Raw genomic sequence first — 25,218 nt, forward strand, 5'->3', positions numbered from 1 at the left:
ATGGAGATAGACAGGAAGTGAAAAGGAAAGGATGGTAATATCATGAAAGCTATCAAAGGAAGAGATTCAGAATATCCTTGATGAAAGAAAGAAATAGTTAAAACTGATTTCAAGGCTTTGGGACTAGAAATGTTGATGGAGTATCAAAGATGTAGGATTTAATTTTATGTCATGATATGAGATAGTGGGCAGATAAATTCAGTTTAGGACATGTTGGATTTGAATGAGTGGAACATCTTCTCTTATCCTTTTAACAAATGGAGGTAACTGGACGTGTTTGGATATAGAGTGATGGGAGATGAACAGAAAGGGCTGGAAAAACAAATGTGTGAAAATAGAAGCATAATAGAGACAGTGAAGATAAAAGGTAAAGTCCTTAGTCATCCATGCAGTATCCAGTGATTTGATGCAGATGATGAAGCTACAGAAAAGAGGAGGAAGCTGCTAAGAGGAAAGAGAACCAAGAAAAGCACAATCTGTTGGAGCTTTCCAGATTAGGTTCCCACTGAGCTTCCTGTAGTTGGAGAAAGTGACATTTGATAAAGCTCTCAACTCTGCCTAAGGAACTGTTCCTGCATTTAAGGAAGATTAGGGATTGAGAAATTTCTTCTGCTCTTCCTTTCCTTTAAAAAAATTTCTAATTGATTTGAGAGAGAGAAACATTGATTTGTTGTTCTACTTATTTATGCATTCACTGGTTGATTCCTTTATGTGCCCTGACTGGGGATCAAACCTGGAACCTTTTGGTGTATGGGACAATGCTCCAACCAACTGACCCACCTGGCTACAGCAATAATCACATATTTTATTATAAAAAAAACTTAAAAATACTTAAGTCTCTTTCTGTATACTTAAGCTACTCATAGGCTGCTATTGGGATTCTAAGCAGCCATTATTATGAAATTATTAATTTGAATTCACATTTTTAATAAAAGATATTTATATGCTAATCAGGAATTAAGCATAGAATAATAAATTCATTGTCACCACCCTTAATTGATAAATTTTAAGCAGGAGAAAAGGAACTGATGTTTGAGTTAGCTATTTTTAGCCTCATTAATTTGGATTGATATATAATTTCTTAGGCTTTTTGAAATAGTGGAAATAAATTGTGGGTGATGAGTGCAACTGCTTTGTTCAGTGTTGGTACCGACTGGGAACTGGTTATTTGGCAGAGTTGGGATACTTTCTCCGTAGGTTCTACAGAGAAATGTTTTCTGTTTTCTTGTTCATGTATTCTAGCTTAATCAATAGCACTGACGATGTGTCCTGGGATAAGTGCTGAAGAATTAGAAATATGACATAGTGTTGGCCCTCAAGAAATGTATAGCCCTAGTGCAGGAGAGATACATAGGAAGGGAAGTAAACAGAAGTCAATAAGTGTAGGACCTGTGGGAGCTCTGAGGAGGGTCACTTAGGCACGAGGGTAGAAGAGAATTGGGAAGAATGAGGGGAGAGACTTCCTAGTGAAGGGGACACCTCTAAACTGAATCTGGAAGGATGAACGAGCCATAGGTGGGGGTAGGAGAGGGAGTATTCCAGCTGGGAATCAGCACGTAAACTCAGGACAGTGAAAGGTGACTCGTTCCATTGCTAGAGCAACAGTGTGGAGAGGGAGAAGCGGGCAGATAATCAGAGGCTGTAGAAAGGGCCTTATAAACCATGCTAAGGAGCTGGGATTTCACCCAGATGACTATGGGAAGCCGTCAAGAGTTGTAGGCTGGAGAGTGATAACGGCCAACTCATGTTTTAGAAGGATGCTTCTGGAAGGTTGCAGGAGGGAGATTGGGTTATATATGTTGTAAATAATTCAAATCCAAGAATGATGTGAGTTTTAATTTTTACTTGGGACTTTAAATCATACATACTTTTCCTAACGATTACTTTTAGTTTGTTTACTCTTTTATCTGCAGTTTCTCAAATTTATGAAACATACAGGTATTTTTGTTCAAGAAAACTCAGAAAACTGGGTAAACTTCCATGCTTGTTACCCAACCTGCATTTAAGAATTACTTGGACTTTGTGTATTTTAAAAAACAGATATAGGTCTGAAACTTTAGCCTTAGTTTATAATTGGTACATGATTAGTACCAGAATCATAGTAGATAGCTTGTAAGTTTATAGTTTATAAGGCATATTGCCTTGGGATTCAAATATGGCACACTTCACAGTGAAAGTACGTGCCTGCTAAAAGTGGGGCATCTTTTGTCATAGTGCTAAGAAGATACACACAGAGACATCATCCTCATATATGTCTATAACAGGTTTGAAGTGTGCATTTTCTCTTATATTCTTTTATTTATTATTTTTTAATTTTTAAAACAATCTTTTGTATTTTTTAATTTATTTATGTTTAGAGGGGAAGGGAAGGAGAGAGGAAGAGAAATATCAATGTAGGGTTGCCTCTTGTGTGTCCCCCATTGGGAACTGGCCTGCAACCCAGGCATGTACCCTGACTGGGAATTGAACCGCAATCCTCTGGTTTGCAGGCCCGTGCTCAATCCACTGAGCTACACCAGCCAGGGCTCTTATATTCTTAATAACATTTTTTCTCTAGCTTTTGTAAAACTACAGTATATGATACACATAACTTATAAAATACGTGTTAATTAAGGCTTCTAGTCATCAGTAGACTACTAGTACTTAAGTTTGGGGGGAGTTAAAAATTATATTCAAATTTTCTGAGCAGGGCATTGGTGCCCCTAACCCCTACATTGTTGAAGGGTTAACTACATATTTATTTCTCTCTCTCTCTATACGTGTATAGTGTGTGTGTGTGTGTATTTGTTATATATAAAATTATATATAGTGTGTATACAACATGTATACACATTGTGTGTATACAACACATACATATACACATACATATAGTTTAGTTAGGAATTTGAAATACTAGGTTAATTTGATTGCTTTTGAAATGAGAAGGGAAGTTGTGTAGGTGTAATGCTTACATGAGCCATTGGATATGAAATAGAAAGCAGTTAGACCAGTCCAATTCTTCACTGGAAATCACAACTTTGAAAACATTTTTTGGAGGGGATCCTTCTTATGACAAAGATTCTTAAAGATGAAACACACTTGGCTCTGGGAAGTGAGACCGAGTTGAAAATACTCAAAACTGGAACAAGGGAAGGTTATTCCATTTAGTTTCATGTTGCTTAGCCTCTGGCTCTCTCATAAAAGATAAGCAGTTTCTATTGTATTTGCTTGTTTTTTAGTTTCTTTCTCTGTACTTTAAATATTTAATATTGTGTGATTTTTTTTAAGCCCCTTATTTGTTTTTCTTACTGGGAGCACTTTTTCCTGTGTCTGAGCATGTAGAACATTAGTAGTCTGTGAAGAGACTCGGGTTATTGCAGTCAAAGGCACGTTCCTAGTTTCAAGAAAAGTTTTGAATTTTTTTGGAGGCACTTAAATTATTTCTGCTTTGAGAAAAGAGATTGTTCACTGTGCTTTAGTAGCTGGTACCTAAGTTCGTTGCTTCTTAACCCTAAGAAAAGCGGGGCTTGCTGACAGCAGGTGGTTTTACAGGCCTGTGAAACCGGACCGCGTGTTCAGCAATGTAAACAATGGCAGTCGTTTTTTGCTGGCATCTCTGTTGTTCAGAGTGTAATGAAACTGCTTCTCACAAATGGCTTCACTTGCTGACTCATCTTCCAGCCTGTAAACAGCCATAGTATCCGACATTATTTAATGCTGGGATTGAGAATAAACAGAACCAGAGTCTTAGAATGTGAGGGTTGGAATGGATCAAGGAAATCCTTTAATTCAGGTGGCTTCAGCTATCAAAAGTCACTGTGGCAGATGCCAGAGTTGTAAGACTTGGTGATACTTCTATTTAGAGTGCCATTAGAATCTTCTAAATGATCAAGGATTTTTTTCTGTCTGCAAATTCTTAAGGTGTACTTTTTAGCTCTCCTTTAAAACTAACACATTATTCTGAAGGTGGCTGTAAGCAGTGTATCGGGACAGCATACATTCAGTGATTGCTGTATAGTGCAGGGGGACTGTGGGAAAGAAGTGACTTGCTTTCTCCCTGAAACTCTTCTAACATAATTAGAAAACAGATATGAGAAAGAAGTGTGGGACACCAAGAGTCCACTTATTAACAAGTGTGTAATCTGATTCACCTGATACTGGCACTGTGAAGGAGGCTCATAGTAATTCATGTGAGCCCTTAGAGCAGTGGTTCAGATTTTTGACACAAAAAAGTCACTTGCAGAAATGAAACCTCGGGTAGATTTTAATTCTGTAGAACGGAAACTACCCTTCAGGAAACTCATGTACATTTTCCACAGACTAACTCATTGAAAACCATTAACCTAACACAACAAATGTCAGAAATTCTTTAAAAAATTTTTTTTAATTATTTATTTTTTAGAGAGAGGGGAAGGAAGGGAGAAAGAGATGGAAACATCAGTACATCAGTAGTTGCACGCCTGTAACTGGGAACATGGCCCACAACCCAGGCATGTGCTCTGACAGAGAATTGAACCAGTGACCTTTCAGTTTGCAGCCTGACACTGAATCTACTGAGCCATACCAGCCAGGGCTACGTTATTGAAATTTATTGAGAGCTCACAAAGCTCTTGTTACATAGGCTACCTCTGTTGATGTGTACAGTATTAGATGCTAAAACAAAAAATTAAAAAATACTCTCTTGATTAAAAATAACAGTAATAAACCTACTATATGTTAACATAGTTTGGAAATGAAAAAAATAGCTTATTCAAAACAAAAATTTATTGAGAAGTGGCATTATTTTATATTTTTGCAAATCTCTTTAGTGTCTAGCTTAAGAGGAGATATATAATTGGATTCTCATCAGCTTCTGCATTCATTCTGCTGTACATTGTTTGGAGAAAATGTCTCACTCAGATACATTGTAGGGAAGGAGAGGAGTTTTTAAAAGTCTCAGATAATTGTCATTTATTATTATGACAAGTGGTGTTTTTTAAAGGTAGTTTCTATCTGAAACCATGTCCATGAATATTGCATGTACTTAAGTCTATTGGTGTGTATTGCACTTTTTAAAGAAAATTGAAGTATAATTGACATAATAGTTTCAGGTGTACAACATGATTTAGTGTTTATATATTAGGGAATGTTTACAGTAAGTCTAGTTGACATCTGCCTGTGTACATAGTTTTTTTCTTGTGATGAGAACTTGAGAGATCTACTCTATTAGTAACTTTTAAATATGCATGCAATACAGTATTTTTAATTGTTGTCCCTTTGCTGTATATTACGTCCCATGGCTTATTTTATACATGGAAGTTGTACCTTTTACCATCTTTACCCATTTATTTTACCCCTGCCCCTCATATATGGCACTTTCAATGGCTATTTCACCCATGTGTGGTTTTCTAATATGCCTCAGTCATTTGGAAATAATAATTTATTAAGTTATTGCAGACTTTTAAAATATTCATATATTTCTTTATACAGTATTATACAATTAATGTTATAAAGTTATTACCACTACTGATCTCATAAGAAAAGTCTTTTGGGAAGTTCTTGAGCTCATCATGGTGATAGGTACTGGCTCAACTGTGTCTCATGAAGGCCAGAAGGGAGGTTGCATTTCTGTGACCCAGTCTTGGGTTGTAGGGAAACGGGTTTAATGTTTACAGAGAAGCGCCATGATGAAGGCCCTGAAGAAGAGGCATTTTATTGTCCTTCTTTTTTCTAGTCTTAGCAGGTTTGATTAATTTTAAGGGGTGCAGAACTAGAAATAGTTGACCGTTTCAAAGAAATTTGTTAACACAAAGGAATTTCTGTGATGGAATGTTTGTGTACTTTTGAGCATGGCTGTTGTAAGTGCTTGGTTCACTGTTCTAGACTGGGTGGGAGTCTCTAGAACCCATTTCTGAGCCTTGTAATATACCATCCTCTATTCTGAATGGCCTTCACAAATGCCCCATTAGACTCCTGGATCAGTTTTGTCTGATGGAATTGTTTTCAATTCCCCAGGCTCTGCTCCTGTCTTCCTTTTTTTGAACTTAACTAAATCTTTTATTAAGCCACTATCTAATATGAGATAGAGACTAAAATGAATCTCTTATCCCAAGTGGGGTGGATAAGACAGTTTGACCTACGATTTCATTACTTGTGCTTCTAGGCTACAGAAACTGGACTGTCGTTACATAAAATTTTATTCCTATTCTAAGGGGTTGCTTCAACATATATCCAAGGATTACTTTGAAATTAGTCTTTTCTTCCCCTTATATTACCTGCTTTTATAGAAATGTACTTTGAAAGTTGGCATTCAAATAGAATTCTGATTGTTGTCATCATTGTAATAGCAAACTTTTTGAAATATGCTAAAGGCCTGGTAAATGATGGGCTGGACAAATTATGGAATGTATATGCATAGAAGTACTATGTAACCTTTTAAAAAGTTGCAATACATCGACATTAAAACAGTTCACATTTATTCTATGGAGCCAGTTAAAAATACCATATATGATCAAATTTTATTTTTAAAAGTATATAGAAAAAGTCCTTGGTTATCAGCAGTGTTCATAGGGTTATCTCTGGTTGCTGGCAAGAGTGGGTAATTTCCATTTTCTTTCTGTGCTGATTTTTTTGTGTGTACATTAACCATGTATCACTTTGATAATCAGGGAAAAAAGCTGTTTTTATTTTGTAAAATGAAACTAAGCTGAAATGTGACTCTGCAAGTTCCTCATTCAATAGACAACCAAGATTAAATTATATTATTTTAAGAGTGAAGAGTGTTTGAAATACATTTGTAAATTTTCAACAGGGAATCAAGGAAGAGAGGGCATTTTGGGGGTTAACTATTAGTTAAATAAAAATTTACCTGATTTTGAATTGTGTTCCCTAAGGATTCTGGTTAAATTAATCTTTATTTTACTATTCTATCAATACTAGTGCCAGTCTCCCCCATTTGTTTTCATGACACAGTTTAAAGTACTTTAACATAGGTATCATTCTTTTTTAAAAGAAAACCTTCTTTTTTGTGATGCCTGTTGTTCGAGTTAACTTTTGAAAGTCCTTTGCCATCTCGTCCTTGCTGTCTTGGCTTTCCGCTGGGTCTGCAGCAGGGCTGAGCCAAAAATGGCTGCTGCTGCTGCAGCATGGGCGGGCGTAGTATAGACAGTCTGCTGTGGTTCCTGTGACAAAGCGGCAGGAGAAAACTGGGGAGCGTGCCCAGGCTCAGGATTCTCTTGTGGAAGAGTTACTGTATTGCAGATTCTGCTGTTGGGAGGAAATGCCACTGTGTCTCAGGATTTATAGCCTTAGCAGGGTAACCACCCATTCTCTGTAGGAGAAAAAAATCTTAGCATATGCTATCATTTGCTGAGCAGGATTAGCTGTTTCCAGAAAGCATTAAGGCTTACCTCTCTGTTTTAGTTGATAACAAAGGAGTGTCCAGAATGACAGTGATTCTGGTTTGGTGGGTGAATTTAGTGAGTAGGTAGCATTTTTGTCAGGGACAAAGTGGGTAGTGTATAATGGAAGATTAAAAATGTCTGCCCCTGTGTTCTGCTTGTGTGAGGAGTACTGTGAAACATCACAAGTAAAACTAATATGTTAAGGTGAGAGATGGGGAGTGGGTTGAGTAGAGAGTTGAAATTGCCCTATGTGCTGCTCAAGCCACTCCTTAGGGTGTATGCATTGCCATTTGGATGGGGTGCATTTGTGCCTGAGTTTCTGTCCTGCCTGTGACTAGAGATGGTCATGATGTAGGAACACTAGGATATGCTGCTTAGCAACCAGTAAGATAGGATCTATCTGGATGGGCTGTGACACACTGCTTCATTCATTTCTCGTCTAACGTGATGAAAAGAAAAGGCTTTTCTGCTTTAAAAAAATAAAAGGCTCCTTCCTCAGAAAAGCCGTATGTGATCATTGTAAAAAACACAGGAAAAAGAAATTAACTCTTATCACCCATTGATAACTATTAGCATTAAAAAAAGACTTTAATTTATTTTTTAGAGAGAAGGGAAAGAAGGGAGAAAGACAGGGAGAGAAACAGCCATGTGAGAGAGAAACATTGATCAGTCGCCTTTCTCCTGTCCTGATGTGGGGACCTGGCCCCCAACCCAGGGGTGCCCAGACTGGGAATTGAACTGGTGGGGTGACCTTTTGGTTTGTGGGATGATGCCCAACCCACTGAGCCATGCAGGCAGGGTACTATTAGCATTTTTGATGTATTTCCTTGAAGGAATTTTTGTAAAATGCCAACATGTTACATATGTTGGCATTATATGTTATATACATATGCTGTAAACCATACAGTAGATGTGTTATTTTTTCTATTTTAACAATGATATATTCCCACTTCAGTACACATTTTGAGGGCTTATAATATTTCTTTTTTAAAGAGATTTTAGTTATTCGTTTTTAAGAGATTTTAGAGAGAGGGAAAGAGAGGGAGAGATGGAGAGAAACATCAGTGTGTGGCTGCCTCTCACTCGTCCCCTACCAGGGACCTGGCCTGCAACCCAGGCATGTGTCCTGACTAGGAATCGAACTGGCGACCTTTTGGTTTGCAGCCTGCACTCAATCTACTGAGCTATACCTGTCAGGGGCTTTATAATATTAGTGTATATGGCTGTACCACAATATACTTAAAAATACATCTCTTATTACCAGGTTGTTAACAATTTTGCTATTAAAAGAAATGCTGAAACTACTATTCTTGTGTATAATGTTTTTCAATATTTCAGATATTTCTTTAATAGAGTAAAAATTACTGGGTCAGTAGGTGTGATCATTAGGATAATTGCTGTATATTACCAGCATTAAATATTCAAGTTTTTAAATTTTTGTTAATTTGATAGGTGGAAGTGATATATAATTTTAATATGCATTTCTTTTATTACTTACAAGATTTAGTTTTCCCCTATGTTTATTAGTTTTTAATTTTCTGTTTTGAAAATTATTTGTTTGTATTCTAGGCTCACAATGTAATTGAGATCTTAGTTAAGGTTCAAAACTTAGCAAAAGAATACAAATTTAAAATTCTATATCATCTGTATAAATTTATATTTCTGCCCTGGCTGGTGTGGCTCAGTGGATTGAGCACTGGCCTGTAAACCAAAGGGTCGCAAGTTCAATTCCTAGTCAGGCCACATGCCTGGGTTGCAGGCCAGGTCTGCAGTAGAGGTGTGTGAGAGGCATCAACCACACATTGATGATTCTCCCCCTCTCTTTCTCCCCCATCTCTAAAAATAAAATAAAGTAAAGTAAAATAAAATAAAATAAAATAAAATAAAATGAAACTTATATATTATACATTTAAAAATACTAAAAATCCTCTAGGGGTACCAGAAGGGGAAGAGGAACAGCCATGAGTGGCAAACTTATTTGAACAAATAATAAAGGAGAATTTCCCCAATCTGGCAAAGGAAATAGACTTCCAGGAAATCCAGGAAGCTCAGAGAGTCCCAAAGAAGTTGGACCCAAGAAGGAACACACCAAGGCACATCATCATTACATTAGCCAAGATTAAAATGAAGGAGAGAATCCTAGAAGCAGCAAGAGAGAAGGGGACAGTCACCTACAAAGGAGTTCCCATCAGACTGTCAGCTGACTTCTCAAAAGACACCTTACAGGCAAGAAGGGGCTGGAAAGAAGGATTCCAAGTCATGAAAGGCAAAGACCTACATCCAAGATTGCTCTATCCAGCAAAGCTCTCATTTAGAATGGAAGGATAGATAAAGTGCTTCTCAGATAAGATCAGATTCAAGGAGTTCATCATCACCAAGCCCTTATTATATGAAATGTTAAAGGGACTTATCTAAGAAAAAGAAGATAAAAAATATGAACAGTGAAAGGACAGCAAACTCACAGTTATTAAGAACCACACCTTAAACAAAAGCAAACTAAGAGGACAGCTAGATCAGGAGCAGAACCATAGAAATGAAGATCACATGGAGGGTTAGCAACAGGGGAGTGGGAGAAGGAGAAGGGGGGAGAAGGTACAGAAAATAAGTAGCATAGACGGTAGGTAGAAAATAGATAGGGGAGGGCTAGAATAGTATGGGAAATATAGAATCTAAAGAACTTGAGACACGTGGTCATAAACTAAAAGGGGGGGATGGTGGGGGAGGGGTGTGCAGGGTGGAGGGGAATGAAGGGGGGAAATAGAACAACTGTAATGGCATAATCAATAAAATATATTTAAAAAAATAAAAATACTCAAAATCCTCTTCATCTACTCCCATCATTAGAGGTTGTCAGAGTTGACAGATAAGCATGCCTATTTTTACAGACCTTTTCATATGCATTTACACATTGAGAGAGAGAGAAAGAAGAGAAGAAAGGGAGAGGGAGAGGTGGAGATTTTTAGAGGATGGACTCGGTAATTGGATTCTGTGGTTTGTATCCTAAGTGCTGGAAATGTGAATGGTCACCGTGGGAGATTGAGAGTCCCATAGATCCTAGTTCCAAGTTCCCATGCAGTGTGGCCTTTCTGGGCCACACTGGAAGAACCGTCGTCTTGGGTCACACATTAAATACACAGACAGTAATGAACACTGATGAGCAAAAAAATGGTTTTAAGTAAGTTTGCGATTTTGTGTTGGGTTGCATTCATAGCTGTCCTGTGCTGCATGCAGCCTGTGGGCTGGACACCCCTGGTAGTGGCTGTGTACCTTGGGAAAGCAATTTATCCTTTCTGCACCCTGTGTCCTCATATGTGGAAAGAGAGAATTATACACTAGAGACTCACATTGTTAAGAGGATTAAATCAGTCAGTACATATAAAGTGCTTAATGTAGTAGTACCTAGCTGGCACTTTGTGTTAAATAGTAATATAGGATAGCTGTTACTATTATTATTATTATTTTTAAAGATTTTATTTATTTATCTTTAGAGGGGAAGGGAAGGAGGGAGGGAGAGAAACATCAGTGTATGGTTGCGTCTTGTGCATTCCATGCTGGGAACTGGCCTGCAACCCAGGCATGTGCCCTGACTGGGAATTGAACTGCGATCCTTTGGTTCACAGGCCCGTGCTCAATCCACTGAGCTATGCCAGCCAGGGCTATTATTATTATTATTATTATTATTATTATTAATTATATTTATAAGGAACATTAGTGGAATTATTCTGCACATGTTTAGTGACCACTTTTCATGTATGTTTGCCATGTGAATAAATATAGACTGTTCTATAGTTGTATCATCATTTATTTAACTCTTGCTATTGATAGATATTTGTGCAGTTTCCAGTGGGGTTTTTTTTTTTTTGGTATTAAAATCTCTAGCATATGTCTTGGTACATATGCTCATTTTAATAGGATGGAGTTCTATACAATGAATATTCAAGACCTTTTTTTCCTCTATTTTTTGATAGCAGTTTTATCTTATGACTCAAATATTATCTTTGGTTCTTGGTAGGTATTAACTAAAAATGTAAAAATATATTTTTCTGTTCCCTGCACCATCTCTCTCCCTCCAAAGTTTGTTCTTTCGTCTTTGTTTTTTACTTTCTCATGTCTGGTGATTGGTAGTTTCCATTCATATTTATGAATGAGGGATGAGGTGGATCAGGAGAGTTAGTTGGATTCCCTGCAGTGAGTAAATAGGTGTCTCCAGAACTAAATGTTGTCTTTAAGTTTTGTGGGTGGAGCCTGACAGAACCCACATATTAAAACTGTGGGTGGCAGTATAATTCTTTTATTTTTTCTTGCAATAATTTTTAAAGTACTGCAGATAAAAGAGAAAATTATTACTGTTAAGATACTTCATGTTAACAAGTTTATAATATAGTCATCTTTTGATATATTCACATACTATTTATGTTTTGTGGAGTTTCTCATGTACAGTGTTTCTGAAATATATAGTTCAAGTATTATTTGGGATCTAAACAGATACTATAAAGTAAAAAACCAAAAATTTCTTTTTTTTTTTAAGGATGTTACTTACTTTTAGAGAGAAGGGAAAGAAAAGGAGAAAGAGAGGGAGAGCAACATCAATGTGTGATACATATATTGGTTGGTTGTTTTGTGCATGCCCTGAAGTGGGGACCTGGCTTGCGGCCCAGGCACATGCCCTTACTATGAATCTAACCTGCAGCCTTTCAGTTCCCAGGACAATGTCCAGTGCATGAAGCCACACCAGCCAGGGCAAAACAGTTTCTAAATCTAACCATGTCTCTGTGGGATTTGCTAGCTTTTGAAGAATTGAGGTTTGTTTTTACATTAACATTATCGCAATTTTGGACTTTCTTACTGAAATTAAGAACTCCTTGTGACTATTAATTTTTCTCATATTCAAGTCATTGTATGGCAACTATTGTTCTCTTCTTTGAAAAAAAATTTTATTAACTTTTACAGAGAGGGGAAGGGAGGGAGAAAGAGAGGAGAGAAATGCCAATGTTTAGGAGATACATTGATTGGGTGTCTCTCGCATGTCCTCACCCTGGCCCTGAAACTCAGGCATGTTCCCTGACTGGGAATCAAGCAGGCGGTTCACAGGCCATTGCTCAATCCACTGAGCCACACCAGCCAGCGCAATTTTCCTCATCTAATAGATCATTTGAACACATTATTTTAAAGATAAAAATCACTTCTTACCTTTATTTTAAATTTTTTAAAGATTTCATGTAGCTCTGGCTGGTATAGCTCAGTGGATTGAGTGTGGACCTGAGAACCAAACAACCAAGGTTCGATTCTCAGTCAGGGCACATGCCTGGGCTGTGGGCCAGTTCCCAGCGGGGGGATGCACGAGAGGCAACCATACATTGATATTTCTCTCCCTCTCTTCTTTCCTTCCCCTCTAAAGATAAATAAATTAAATTAAAGATTTCATCTATTTATTTTTAGACAGAGGGGAAGGGAGGTAGAGAGGGAGAAAAGCATCATGTCTGGTTGCCTCCTGCATGCCCCCTACTGGGGACCTGGCGTGCAACCTAGGCATGTCCCCTGACTGGGAATCAAACTAGCAACCCCTTGGTTTGCAGGCCTGTGCTCAATCCACTGAGATACACCAACCAGGGCTATTTATTGACTTTTTTAGAGAGAGAGAGAGGAAAGGAGAAAGAGAGAGACGTTGATTTGTTGTTTCACTCATTTATGCATTAATTGGCTGATTCTTGTATGTGCCCGACCGGAGATGGAACCCACAGCCTTGGCGTGGGACAGTGCTCTACCAGCTGGGCTACCTGGCCAGTCTCATCGAGGCTCGTTTTCAAGTGCTAGTCTTCATGTCATGTATTGCTAAAAACAGCCTTTCTGTTATTTTTATCTTTTTGTAACCTGCTGCATAAGTAAATCTGATGATGCTATTGGGATGGTGAATTTTAGTGAGAGGAAAAACATTTTATTGTTCTTATTCTGCTGTTATTTTAGTTCATTGACATCCTTCCAGTTGGAAAAACAGTGGTAACTATTTTGGCATTGCATTGGTTATCCACAAATGTCTAGAGAACATTCTATCTTCCTGACAAAGACACATTGTGATACACTCTTGATGAGAAAAGCCATTGTAAAACAAATTGGGAAAGTGTTTAAGAGTTGGAGAAATACTAATTTTTCTTTAGTCATTGGTTGAAGTTAGGTAACATTTTCATTAGACTTGAGTGACCCAAGTAAGTAATCTTTTACTTTTTTAATGGAAGAAAATGGATGTTTTAAAATAAAACTTAACTGATATTTTTAGAGAGAGAGAGGAAGGGAGAGAGATAGAGAAACCTTGATTTGTTGTTCCACTTATTTATGTATGTTCCACATTGGCTGCTTCTGCAGGTACCGTGACCAGAGATTAAACATGCAGCCTTAGTGGGATGACGCCCTAGACAGTGCCCAAGGCCAAGACAGTGCTGTCTTTTTTCTTTTTAAGATTTTATTTATTTATCTTTAGAGGGGAAGGGAAGGAGAGAGGGAGAGAAATATCAATGTATGGTTGCCTCTCATGGGTCCCCTGCTGGGAACTGGCCTGCAACCCAGCCATGTGCCCTGACTGGGAATCGAACCTCAATCCTCTGGTTCACAGGCCCACGCTCAATCCACTGAGCTACACCAGCCAGGGCTCTTTTTTCTTTTTTAAAAGATTTTGTTTACTTTTAGAGAGGGGGAGAAACATCAATGTGCGGTTGCCTCTCATGTGCCCCCAACTGGGAGACCTGGCCTCCAACCTGGGCATGTGCCTTAGACTGGGAATTGAACTGGCGACCCTTTGGTTTGCAGGCTGGCACTCGATCCACTGAGCCACACCAGCCAGGGCAGAAAATGCTGTCTTAATTAGCATAATTACAGGGATGTGGCACGGCCAGGATAGTGGTAGTCAATCTTAGATGCTCATTGGAGTCAGTTTTTCTTTCTTTTTTTTTTTTAAATGTTGTCCCAGTCTATCCTACTTTTTTTTTTTTTAAAGATTTTATTTATTTATCTTTAGAGGGGAAGGGAAGGAGAAAAGGAGAAAAACATCAATGTGTACGGTTGCCTCTCGAGAGTCCCCTGCTAGGAACTGGCCTGCAACCCAGGCATGTGCCCTGACTGGGAATCGAACCACGATATTCTGGTTTACAGGCCTGCGCTCAATCCACTGAGCTACACCAGCCAGGGCTGGAGTCAGTTTTTCAATTTAAAAAAATATACAGATATCTTGTGAATCAGATTTTGCAGTTGGGGTTTTAGATATGCAACTAAATTTAAGACTGTTGGCATCAAATTGGAATGATTTAGTTTGAGTTAATTAGGTCTTACATATTATATAAGGGAGATTAAATTAGTATTTGCTTGTTTGGACAGTACCTTTTCTGAGAGCTGTGAGTACTTAGTACAAGTACAATGCTTGTTGGATTTAGAGTCTATTCTTTGTTAAGGTTCTTGATCTATAATGATTAAGAAATGAATGATTCTTTTGCTTCTCAGTGCAAATGCCCTCTAAATTTCTAGATTAATATTTAAATAGGATTTGGCAAATGACTAGAGGAAGATGTTCTTTCATTTCAAGGTTGGTGAGATCTGGGGCCTAGTAAAGTTGCATTTATGCCTGACATACTCTTAGAATTTGGAATATTTTATTACCAGTATCTTGTCAGTCAAATTGACAGACTAATGGACGCTTTAGCCTTTTGTCTGTTTTCTTTTCTGTTATGCAGTTTATTTTCTTCTTTAAAAAAATACTTATTTTTAGAGCGAGAGGAAGGGACGGAGAAAGAGAGGCAGAGAAACATCGATGCGCGAGAGAAACATCCATCTGTTGCCTCTCAGACCAGAGACCTGGCCTGTAGCCCATCAGGCTGGTGACCTTTCAGATGATACCCAATCTACTGAGCCACGCCAGTCAGGGCTTCTCCTCTTTTTTTTTGAAGTGAACTTTTTTTAAGTCAGCAAAGTTTCTTGTGTGCAAATGAGTAAGTCAAGTTCTGCTTCTGTTGTTACTATCAAGGATTATTAGGATTACTGTTAACTTCCTAAAATTTAAAAGATGTGTGCTGCAGAAGTAAATGTGTTAACATATTCTTTAGTGTATAATGAAAGGGTTTCTTGATTTTAATCTGAGTTTTTTCACTAGTTAGCATGTTACCAGATCCTAAGCCATTGTGGTACTCCGAGGTTATAAGGGACTCAGGCTTCCTTTATATTAAACAATTTTTTTAAATTGCAGTTGACATTTCATATTTTATAATAGTTCAGCTGTACAGCATAGTGGTTAAGTGGTTAGACAACTACATAATTTACGAAGTGATTTCCCCATAATTCTGATACCCATCTGGCACCATATATAGTTATTATAATATTATTCATCATATTCCCTTTGCTGTACTTTACACCCCTTGATTATTTTGTAACTACCAATTTGTACTTCTTAATCCCATCACCTTTTTTACCTAGCCCTCCAGCTCCCCTCCCATCTGGCAACCCCCAGTTTGTCCTCTGTATCTGTATGAGTCTTTTTATTTTGTTTGTTCTTTTATTTTATTCTTTAGATTATCCAGGTGAAATCATATGGTATTGTCTTTCTCCCTGACTTATTTCACTTAGCATAATACCCTCTAGGTCCATCTGTGTTGCACAAGTGATAAAACTTCATTCCTTTTTTGTCCCAGTAATATTCCATTGTATATATATACCACATCTTTTTTTTGATACACCAATATATTTGTTTAATACATTCATCATAGGGGTTCAACCAAAGAATTTGAAAACCAGAAACAAACAAATACGACACCACAACTGAAGATACTGAGTCATACACAGAAATCAAGGTAAAGACAGGCCAATTGAGGGGAAAAAAAGAGACACTACAAGGAAAGAGGCTACACTGCCCCCGTCAGGATTCTTGGCTGGAGACCTGCTCTGTTTAGGTTTCTTGTAGGTGCTTGTTGAAGGCGGTGGGGCTGTTCCAGAACTCACAGCATGTGTGTTCAAGGGGTTATCGATGTTGAATTCTCCTAGCGGGCTCTGGATGGGGAGAGTGGGATGGTCCTGATATAGGACAGACCACTTGTCCTTTAGGATGTCCAGGCAGATGTTACCCTGGGTGACCACGTTGGGGTGGCTAGCAGAGCATGAGGAATTTTGCCTTTGGTGTGTTGTATGTGCAGCCACTGGGAAACTGGGGGAAGCTTATACCTCAGGTCTTCATATGCTGTGCCAGCTGCTCCATGGATGGTTTCTACCCACTCGAAAAGGTTGTCTGATTCAGGAAAGGCAGAGATGCCTTTGTCGTCAGACATCCTGAGTGTCATCAGCTCCTGCAGTAACCTCTTGCCCATGGGACCTGAGCAGTGCCGCTGCTGTGCTCACCTCCTTTACGAGCAGCGGCGATGTTGGCTGCTGGGTTGCAGTTCTGGAAGGCCATCTGGGCAGCGCTGGCAGGGACACAGGAACTCCCGAGAACATGACCGTAACTACTGTACCAAATCTTTATCCAAAGGCCAGTCTACTGATGGGCACTTGGGTTGCTTCCGTATCTTGGCTATTGTGAATAATGCTGTATTGAACATAGGGGTGCATATATTCTTTCAATTACTGTTTTGTATTTCTTTGGATATGTATCCAGAAATGGAATTGCTGAATAGTAAGGTAGTTCCATTTTTAATTTTTTGAGGAACCTCCGTACTGTTTTTCGTAGTAGATGCAGCAGTTTGCAATCCCACCATCAGTGCACGAGGGTTCCTTTTTCTTCACATCCTTGTCAACACTTGTTTGTTGATTTATTGATGATAGCCATTCTGATAGGTGTGAGGTGATATCTCATTGTGGTTTTAATTTGAATTTCTTTGGTGATTAGTGACATTGAGCAGCAAGCTTATATTTTTTGAGCATGCCCTTGTAGGTCAAGTGAACTTCCTGGTCCAAGATGGCTGCTTTGGCTCTAGCTTATGTTTAGCAGGAAGGGGAATGGGGAAGACAAACAGATGCTTCCTCTCTTAAAGGTCACTTGACTGAAGATTCATATGTCACTTTTACTTTTATTGAGGAGAGAGAGGAGGCACAAAAATTGAGGGGCAACTAGCAGTCTCTGGCGCATGGGGTTTTTATGAGAATGTGCCCATCAGAATGATGGGCTTATAGTTGGTGCTTTGTCAGTGATAATTTGTTTTGAAATTTAGAATTTTAAGCACTTTTTGCCTAGTTCCTTTTTTTGTGGTATGCAGCCTGGAGCTTTAAGGAAGAGAGGGTGACAGCTATTCCTGTTGAGACAAACAGCCTCTTTCTAAATTAGCTTTAATTTTTCCAAGCACACAGATAACTGGCATGAGACAGTTAAATAGCAATTCATTAAAACTAAAACAAAAGAAGTCTGTTATATATTTGCTAGCTGAAGGTAGTGAATGAAGTAGGTTTCTTAAGATGTAGTTTGGGCTAAATGCTTCTTATATAAAAACCTACGCACCCACATGTAAAAGAATTTTAAATAGTATAATTGAGTTATAATCTAAATAACAGAATTATATTTTAATAGTACATTATATTCAACTTTAAGACACCCAGTAATTCACCAGTAAAGTCTTTGTTAGATATGTCAAAGAATGTAGAAATACATAGTAATGAACTAAGAAAATAGTGGAAATGAATATAGGGTGAACAAGAGATTTTGAGCTATTTGTTCTCCCTATATCCAAGTTCATTTCTGTAAAATTAGTTTAATTCTGATATGTTTTCATTTTTATGTTAATATTATTGAAGTGCAATTTTTCATTATTTAACTTGTCTGAGTAGATATGAATATTGGAGTAAATTATAGAAATAAACATGGAAGATAAAAATATATATAGGAAAAGAAATATTTCTGTGGTGCCTTGGTTTCTTTTGTGTTATTATAGAAGCTATTATTTGACATAGTGAAAGACGACTGAGCTCTAGATTTGGTATTTTCTGTTTTCATAATGGAGCAGATTTAAAAGCTTTCTTGTATCTTTAGGTATAAGAAATTAGATACATAAAAATCCGTACCTACAAAGGAGAATCTGTGCCCTTTGAAAAACAAAATTCAGGATTTACCTAAGAATTTGAGGCTTGAGGACACCTCAAGCTACATAAGTATTCTGTTAGAACTATATATATATATTTTTTCACTTGTGAGCATTTAGATTTCCCTTCCATGTGGCTTCAATCTACCAGCACACAAGCCCCACCAACACTCTTAATCTTCTCCTCAGCTCTTCTGCTGAAGCATTCGTCCTTCACAATGACAGGCTGCTTTGGGGCCTTTACCGTCCCCAGAACTTTGCAGTGGCCCGATCGCACCACATCAATGATGGGAGTGGCTCCGGGGTTGTTTTTGGCAGCATTGACCCATGTCTGCTCACTGACCAAGGTCCACAGTTTATCCAGGTTGACAGTGGGGCAGAAGCTCTGGTTCCTCTTTAAGTGGTAGTGCCTTATACCAACTTTCCCAAAGTGACCTGGGTGGTACTTGTTGAAGTTGATCCTGTGATGATGCAGGCCACCAGCATTACCTTGGCCTCCCGGGTGCTTCCGGTGCACTTCTGGTGCTTGCCGTTGTGGCGGTGGCCATGGCTCACGTGGCCCCTAAGTTTCCATGTCTTACTCAGTCTGGATGGCATGTTGGTGGCCGATACTTAAAAAAAAAAAAGAGAACAATATATTTGCCAGTTTTTCTCTGTTTTAATAACATTTTAGGATTTTTTACATTGACTTTTCTTTTTTTAAAGGTTTTATTTATTTATTTTTAGGGGTGGGGTGGGGTGGGGAGGGTGGGAGAGAAACACAGTGTGTGGTTGCCTCTCGCATTCCCCCTACTTGGGGACCCAGCCCGAAACCCAGGCATATGCCCTGACTGGGAATCAAACCAGCATCCCTATGGTTCACAGGTCAGCGCTTAATCCACTGTGCCACACCAGCCAGGGCTGCTTTTTCTTTTAATGAAAACTTTATTTCTTTATTCTATATTTTTATTTATAATTCATGACGATGAAAATCTCTTTAAGAAGTAGAAATGCTCCTACTTTAGTTTTCATTTAAATAACATTTCACCCTGGCTGGTGTAGCTCAGTGGATTGAGCGCGGGCCTGCGAACCAGACAATCGCGGTTCGATTCCCAGTCAGGGCACATGCCTGGGTTGCAGACCAGTTCCCTGCAGGCCAGTTTCCAGCAGGGGACGGACGCACGAAAAGCAACCATACATTGATGTTTCTCTCCCTCTCTCCTTCCCTTCCCCTCTAAAGATAAATAAATAAAATATTTAAAAAATAAATAAATAAATAACATTTCAGCATGACAGAAGTGATTTTATTAGAGAAGCAAATTATTTTTTTCTCTTCATTTCATTTTCAGTATTTATGTTCTGACATTGTCATTGGAATTATGTTTCCATGGAAAATAATTAGTAAATATTTCTGCTTTCTGTTTTAGTTACCTATATTTGTGATAATTGAAATCTATGCTAGTAGGAATAAATATATTTTGACTATGGGAGTAATTTATGTGATTATATTATGTAAAGAAAAAGTAAATTGCCAATGAAGCATTTAAATAATAAATTAGGTTTTGTAAGGAAAAACTAAGGGTCTCTTAAAAAAGACAGAACTTTGGTATCTAATTTAGAGATTCTTGAGCTTTTACCAGTGCTTTTCATTCCCTTTTAATTGTACATTATTTTGATATTTTGGATAATAATACTGTGATTCTGGGCAAAAGTTCCCCAGCTTTCCACGCACCTTTTTTTTCTTTCTTACCTGCTTGGTCTGCTTCTAACATCTTCTCTTTGGGGTTGTTTTACTTCTCAGTCTCTTCCTCCGTAAAATTGATGAACTAGACTGAATTAACTCCAAGATCCTGTTTGAACTTTTAATTTAACTAGCCCACGATTAGGGCAGAAATAGTCCCATATCTTAAAAAAAACCTTTCTAGAAATAAGAGCCCTTATTGTTACTAATGACTTTCTTTTAGGCACATTAGGGAATGATGAGGGGAAAATCTTAGCAGTAAAGAATTATCAGAGAAGTTTGAAATGTAATTGATACGAGAGACAGTATTACAGAAGAACTTTCCTTTGATGGTATTAGTTATTGTTATTTGGTGTACATTTAAAAAACTTCAAAAAAAGATTTTATGTATTTATTTTTAGAAAGATGGGAAGGGAAGGAGAAAGAGAGGGAGAGAAACATCGATGTGTGAGAGATAAATGAACTGGTTGCCTCTTGCGCATGCCCCCAACCAGGGACCTGGCCTGCAACCCAGGCCTATGCCCCTGCTAGGAACCAAACCAGCAACCTTGTGATTTATAGGTCAGGGCTCAATCCACTGAGCCAAACCAGGCAGGGCTAAAAAACATTTTTTTCTTCTAACTCTTTCTCTCTCAGAATAATAATCTTGTTAGGAAAATGTATGAATTAGTAGGCTATTCAGGTTTTCCCAGAATCAAGGGACACTCCAGACCAGCCGTGTCCAATAGAACTTTCTGTGATGATGAGAACATTTTCTCTGTCTACATTGTCCTATGTGGCAGCTTTGAGTACTTCAAATGTGGCGAATGAAATTGAGGAACTAAATTGTTAAATTTTATTTAATTTTAATTAACTTAAATTTATATTTAAATAGCTGCGTGTTGGCTAGTGCTTGCCATATTGGACAGCATAGTTCCAGATTATCTATTCAATCAGCAAATTTTTTTTGAGCACTCAGTGATAATGATTTAACATTGTATTAGGTGCCAGAGATAATAGGATCCAGCGGTATGGTGGAGACAGAGAGCTAAATGTAGTACAGAGTGATAGTTGCTGTATTAAATAAAAGCACAGGGTTCCTCAGCAGCACAGATATCAGTTCTTACCTAATCCAGGCTGAGGGTGGTTCGCATTAGGTGTGTTCTTATGTGAAAAGTCTGATGTTAAATATGCCCTTGTATTGTACACAGTGAACTTGAGTCAATTTTTACTGTTACAGCACCAAGGGATATGGAACCATTTTGCCATTGTTCTTAAGTGTTTGGGGTCAGCTCTAGTATATCTGTGATTTAACTCTGGACCTTGCATATAGAATTGATAGGTTTTCATTCATTTGTGATGAGATTACTTTTATTTCTTTTGTGAAAATATGTACAATAGAACCATAAATCGTCAATGCTACAGTTTGACTAAAGTGATTATTTCAAGTGGGGTACAGTTCAGGGCTGTTTTTGAAGTCATGTCTTTTTTTTTTTTTTAGGAACTTCTTTTTTAATTTAATTTAATTTTAATTGTTGTTCAAGTACAGTTTTCTGCCTTTTAGTCCCATCCCAGCCCACCCCCCAGCCCTCTCCATCTCCCTCCCGTTTCCACCCCCTCTGAGGTCCTGTCTTGATCTTAAATAACATTTCCCTTGTTATAAAGTGCTGGAAAAGAGGCTGCCTTGGTTCTGTGATTCTTGGCAGTATATATTGTGGAGATTTTTAGGGTCAGAATTTGAGGGTTTTGGGATTAAGTCTTAGAGATGAGGGAATGCCTGGTCAGTTTTTAAAGGCTCTGGATGTCCCTTTGGTTTGATCTCTTCTGAATCTTCTCGACCATGTAGATCTTGGCTCGGGGAGGGAGGAACTTAGGAATTCTCTCTTTTGCTCTGAGTGCCTTTGTGCATTTTTTGCGCTTACTCTGGTCATTATTTTCCTAGAGGTCACTCTTGAGGAATTCCAGTTGGTGTGACGCATGTACCTAACAGACTGAAGAGCTTTAACTTTTATCCTCGGGACAGACTGTATAAGTGTAAACTCACAGGCAGTTCAAATGGATTGCATTAGTCGGTAAATAACTCGTTCTTGGGCTGTTTTGAAGTTTATTTCACTGTGATTTTTTATAAAAAGAGCTTGGGTTTTACTGTGTTGGTACGGCTTTGGTGAACCGTGTAGTACACTGGGCTATTTCTGGTGTAATTAGGTGTAACGGAAGGGGGAACAGTTTTACTGCATACCAATCTAAAAAACAGAGTTTGTGGTTTATTGATTTGAGAGAGGGAAATAGAAGGACAGACAGTGATTTTTCTTGTTCACTTATTTCTGCATTTATTGGTTAATTGTCATATATGCCCTGACCAGGGATTGAATCTGCAACTATGGCATATTGGGATGTGGCTCTAACTAACTGAGCTACCTGGCCAGGGTGTTTGTTATGCAGCAGCTAGGAATGATCGACTGGAGGGGAAATAAAGCAAGGCCCCTGCCACTGCAGTCTAATAAACAACTTAAAACAGGAGGCTGAAAACAAAAGGGAGACATGTCTCATGTGTTGACCCAGCATTCCTTAGTCCAGTGTGATAAGATTACCAGGTGTTCAAAACTTTGTGCAGGAGGGAGGGAGCCCTTGAAATTCTGTGTGTATCATCTTCACTAGCTAGGAAAGAGAGCCTTTATAACTGTCCCAAGGTCTGGAAGGGAGAGGAGGAGGAGAAATCTAGAAACTGACTGAAGTATGTAACCCTTGAACCCCAGTAACGGGTGCACTCAGATTAGCTGATTGCCCACTTCTAGCCAGGTGCTCGGGTATAGAACAAACTCACTAACAATTTTATTTCCTTTTCTACATGGGATGTTCAGACTAGCCAGGTGCCTGCTTGCAGCTTTGTGCTCATATGTGTTTCACAAATAAATTTGCTATCTCATTTCCACTCTACGTGTTGTCTCTCTCCTGAATTCTTCTCTTGCGAGCCAGACAAGAACCTAGGAGAGGCATCCCCCTGACTGGGATCTCCCTGGTAACAAGTTTGGTTTTTAATTTGTTGGATTAATGAGTGTCGCTGTCAGGCCATAAATACATGCCCCAGGTAATTAGAATTCTGACAGTGTAGATTTTTTCATTCTAGGAACTTTCCTTTTAATCATCTTTGTGGTAGACATCTTTATTGCAAGCATTTTTGCCACACACATTTTTTACTGCATAACTAATTGACCATAGGCAATTTTGCTGCAAAAAAAGATAAAATGACAAAAATCAAAGAGGAACATTAAAAAGGACATTACAAAATTAAAATGACTTTATTTTGAAATACAAAATATTTAAATACATTTAAAATGTGTTTAGGTTTATGGCAATGCTGCAGAAATAACTGATTTTATTTTGTGGACTGTACCTAAGCACTCGTCTCCATGCCATGAGAAATGTGGGTTCACCTCTGCACTCTGAAAGAGAGCCCGTGGCACCGCTTCCTCCTCTCAGTGTAGTGTGTTTCAAAATAAGAACATAACCTGGGGCAGATAATCATCAGGAAGAAACGGTAACTATTTTAAGACCATCACCCCATATGTTTACTTGTTACTGTATAGACAGTTATGAGGGCTAGCAAAAATTTATACATACAGAAATGGGAATAACTGCAAGAACTTTGTCAGTGTAGAAGGGAATCCAAACAAGACAACCCCAAACTGTCAATCAGTTATTTCATCTTTTTTATGGCAAAACCACCCGTGGCCAGTAAGTTATGTAGTGAGAATCCTTGCAGTAAAGATGTCTATGGCAAAGACACTATGGGGAAAGTACTGGACACCCTTTTGTTTATCCCTTCATTTTCTTTTTAAGATTTTATTTATTTATTTTTAGAGAGGATATGGGAGGGAGAAGAAGAGGGAGAGAAACATTAATGTGTGGTTGTCTCTTGTACACCCCCTACTGGGGACCTGCCTGCAACCCAGGCATGTGCCCTGACTGGGAATCAAACAGGTGACTCTTTGGTTTGCAGGCTGGCACTCAATCCACTGAGCTACATTGGCAAGGGCCATCTTTTCCTTTTTCATTTTTAAAAAGATTGAATTTGGATTTGGTTACAGATTAATTTAGCTGATATCTTTAAAATGTTCATCTAAGATTCAGATTCAAGTAAAACTTAATGAATACTTTTGAGGTACATTGTGTTCAGTTTTGATTGTTTATAGATCATTTGTCCGGTAGAATATATGAGCCATTGCTATAATTTTAGATTTTTCAGTAGCCATGTTAAAAAAGTAAAAAGAAAGCTGAAATTAATTTTACTAATATATTCAACCTAGTATATCATTATGATACTTATTAGTGAGATACAGTATTTTACACTTTTTCTTTATACTAAGTCTTTGTACTTCAGTATTTATGTTACATTTAAGCTTTAAAGCGCATCTCACCTGATTTCTGTCTTTCATCAGTAAAGTGCAATATTATTTAACTCTGGTAAATGATCATTTTTGTTTAATAGGATTTTCCCATCTGAAAGAGATACAATAAATGTTCCAGATGGACAATTTGGAAGCTTTAAAAGATGCGAAGAAGAAAAATCAACTATAATTCCACTGTACAGAGAGAACCTTTGTTTGGATTCAGTATTACTCTCTAGGTTTATTTCATTCTCTTTTAATTGTGTCAGTCCCTCCATAGTATTCCAAGCCATAGACTGGGTGAGCAGAGTCACAGTTAACAGGAAGGGTTTAAGAAGGATGTTTGGGAGATGGTAAAACTTTACTGGATGCCTTTTAAATGTAAAAGAGCCCTGGCTGGGTAGCTCTGTTGGTTAGAGCGTCATCACCAATGTGCCAAGGTTGCGGGTTCAGTCTCTGGTCACTGTGCATACAAGAAGCAACCATTGAATGCATAGAAATGAGTAGATCAACAAACAAGTCACGTCCCTCCCTTCTTCCCTCTAGAATCAGTTAAAAAAAAAAAAGATATTAACTGTAAGAAGCAATATTTTTTACTTTTACTGTCAGATCTAGTGGAATGAATTATATATTGTATAAGATGTCTATTTTCGTAAGAGATTTTATTTGTTGATTTTTAGAGAGAGGAGAGGGAGTGAGAGAGGGAGAGAAGCATCGATGTGTGAGAGAAA

The 25,218-nt window shown here is 38.1% G+C and overlaps 1 protein-coding gene and 2 pseudogenes across 14 annotated transcripts in view; 1 reads left to right on the forward strand and 2 right to left on the reverse strand.

Moving 5' to 3' along the window:
- The window catches only part of EIF4G3 (eukaryotic translation initiation factor 4 gamma 3), a 292,964-nt gene that overhangs the window by 19,139 nt on the left and 248,607 nt on the right, over nt 1-25,218 (forward strand). The gene's annotated exons all lie outside the window — the stretch shown is intronic.
- LOC119045379 (ubiquitin-conjugating enzyme E2 C-like) lies at nt 16,255-16,785 on the reverse strand (annotated as a pseudogene).
- On the reverse strand, nt 18,536-18,997 carry LOC119045405 (60S ribosomal protein L27a-like; annotated as a pseudogene).

This window comes from Artibeus jamaicensis, unplaced genomic scaffold (assembly GCF_021234435.1).
Source record: "Artibeus jamaicensis isolate MK-2021 breed Jamaican fruit bat unplaced genomic scaffold, CSHL_Jam_final scaffold_847, whole genome shotgun sequence".
NCBI classification, from domain to species: Eukaryota; Metazoa; Chordata; class Mammalia; order Chiroptera; family Phyllostomidae; genus Artibeus; species Artibeus jamaicensis.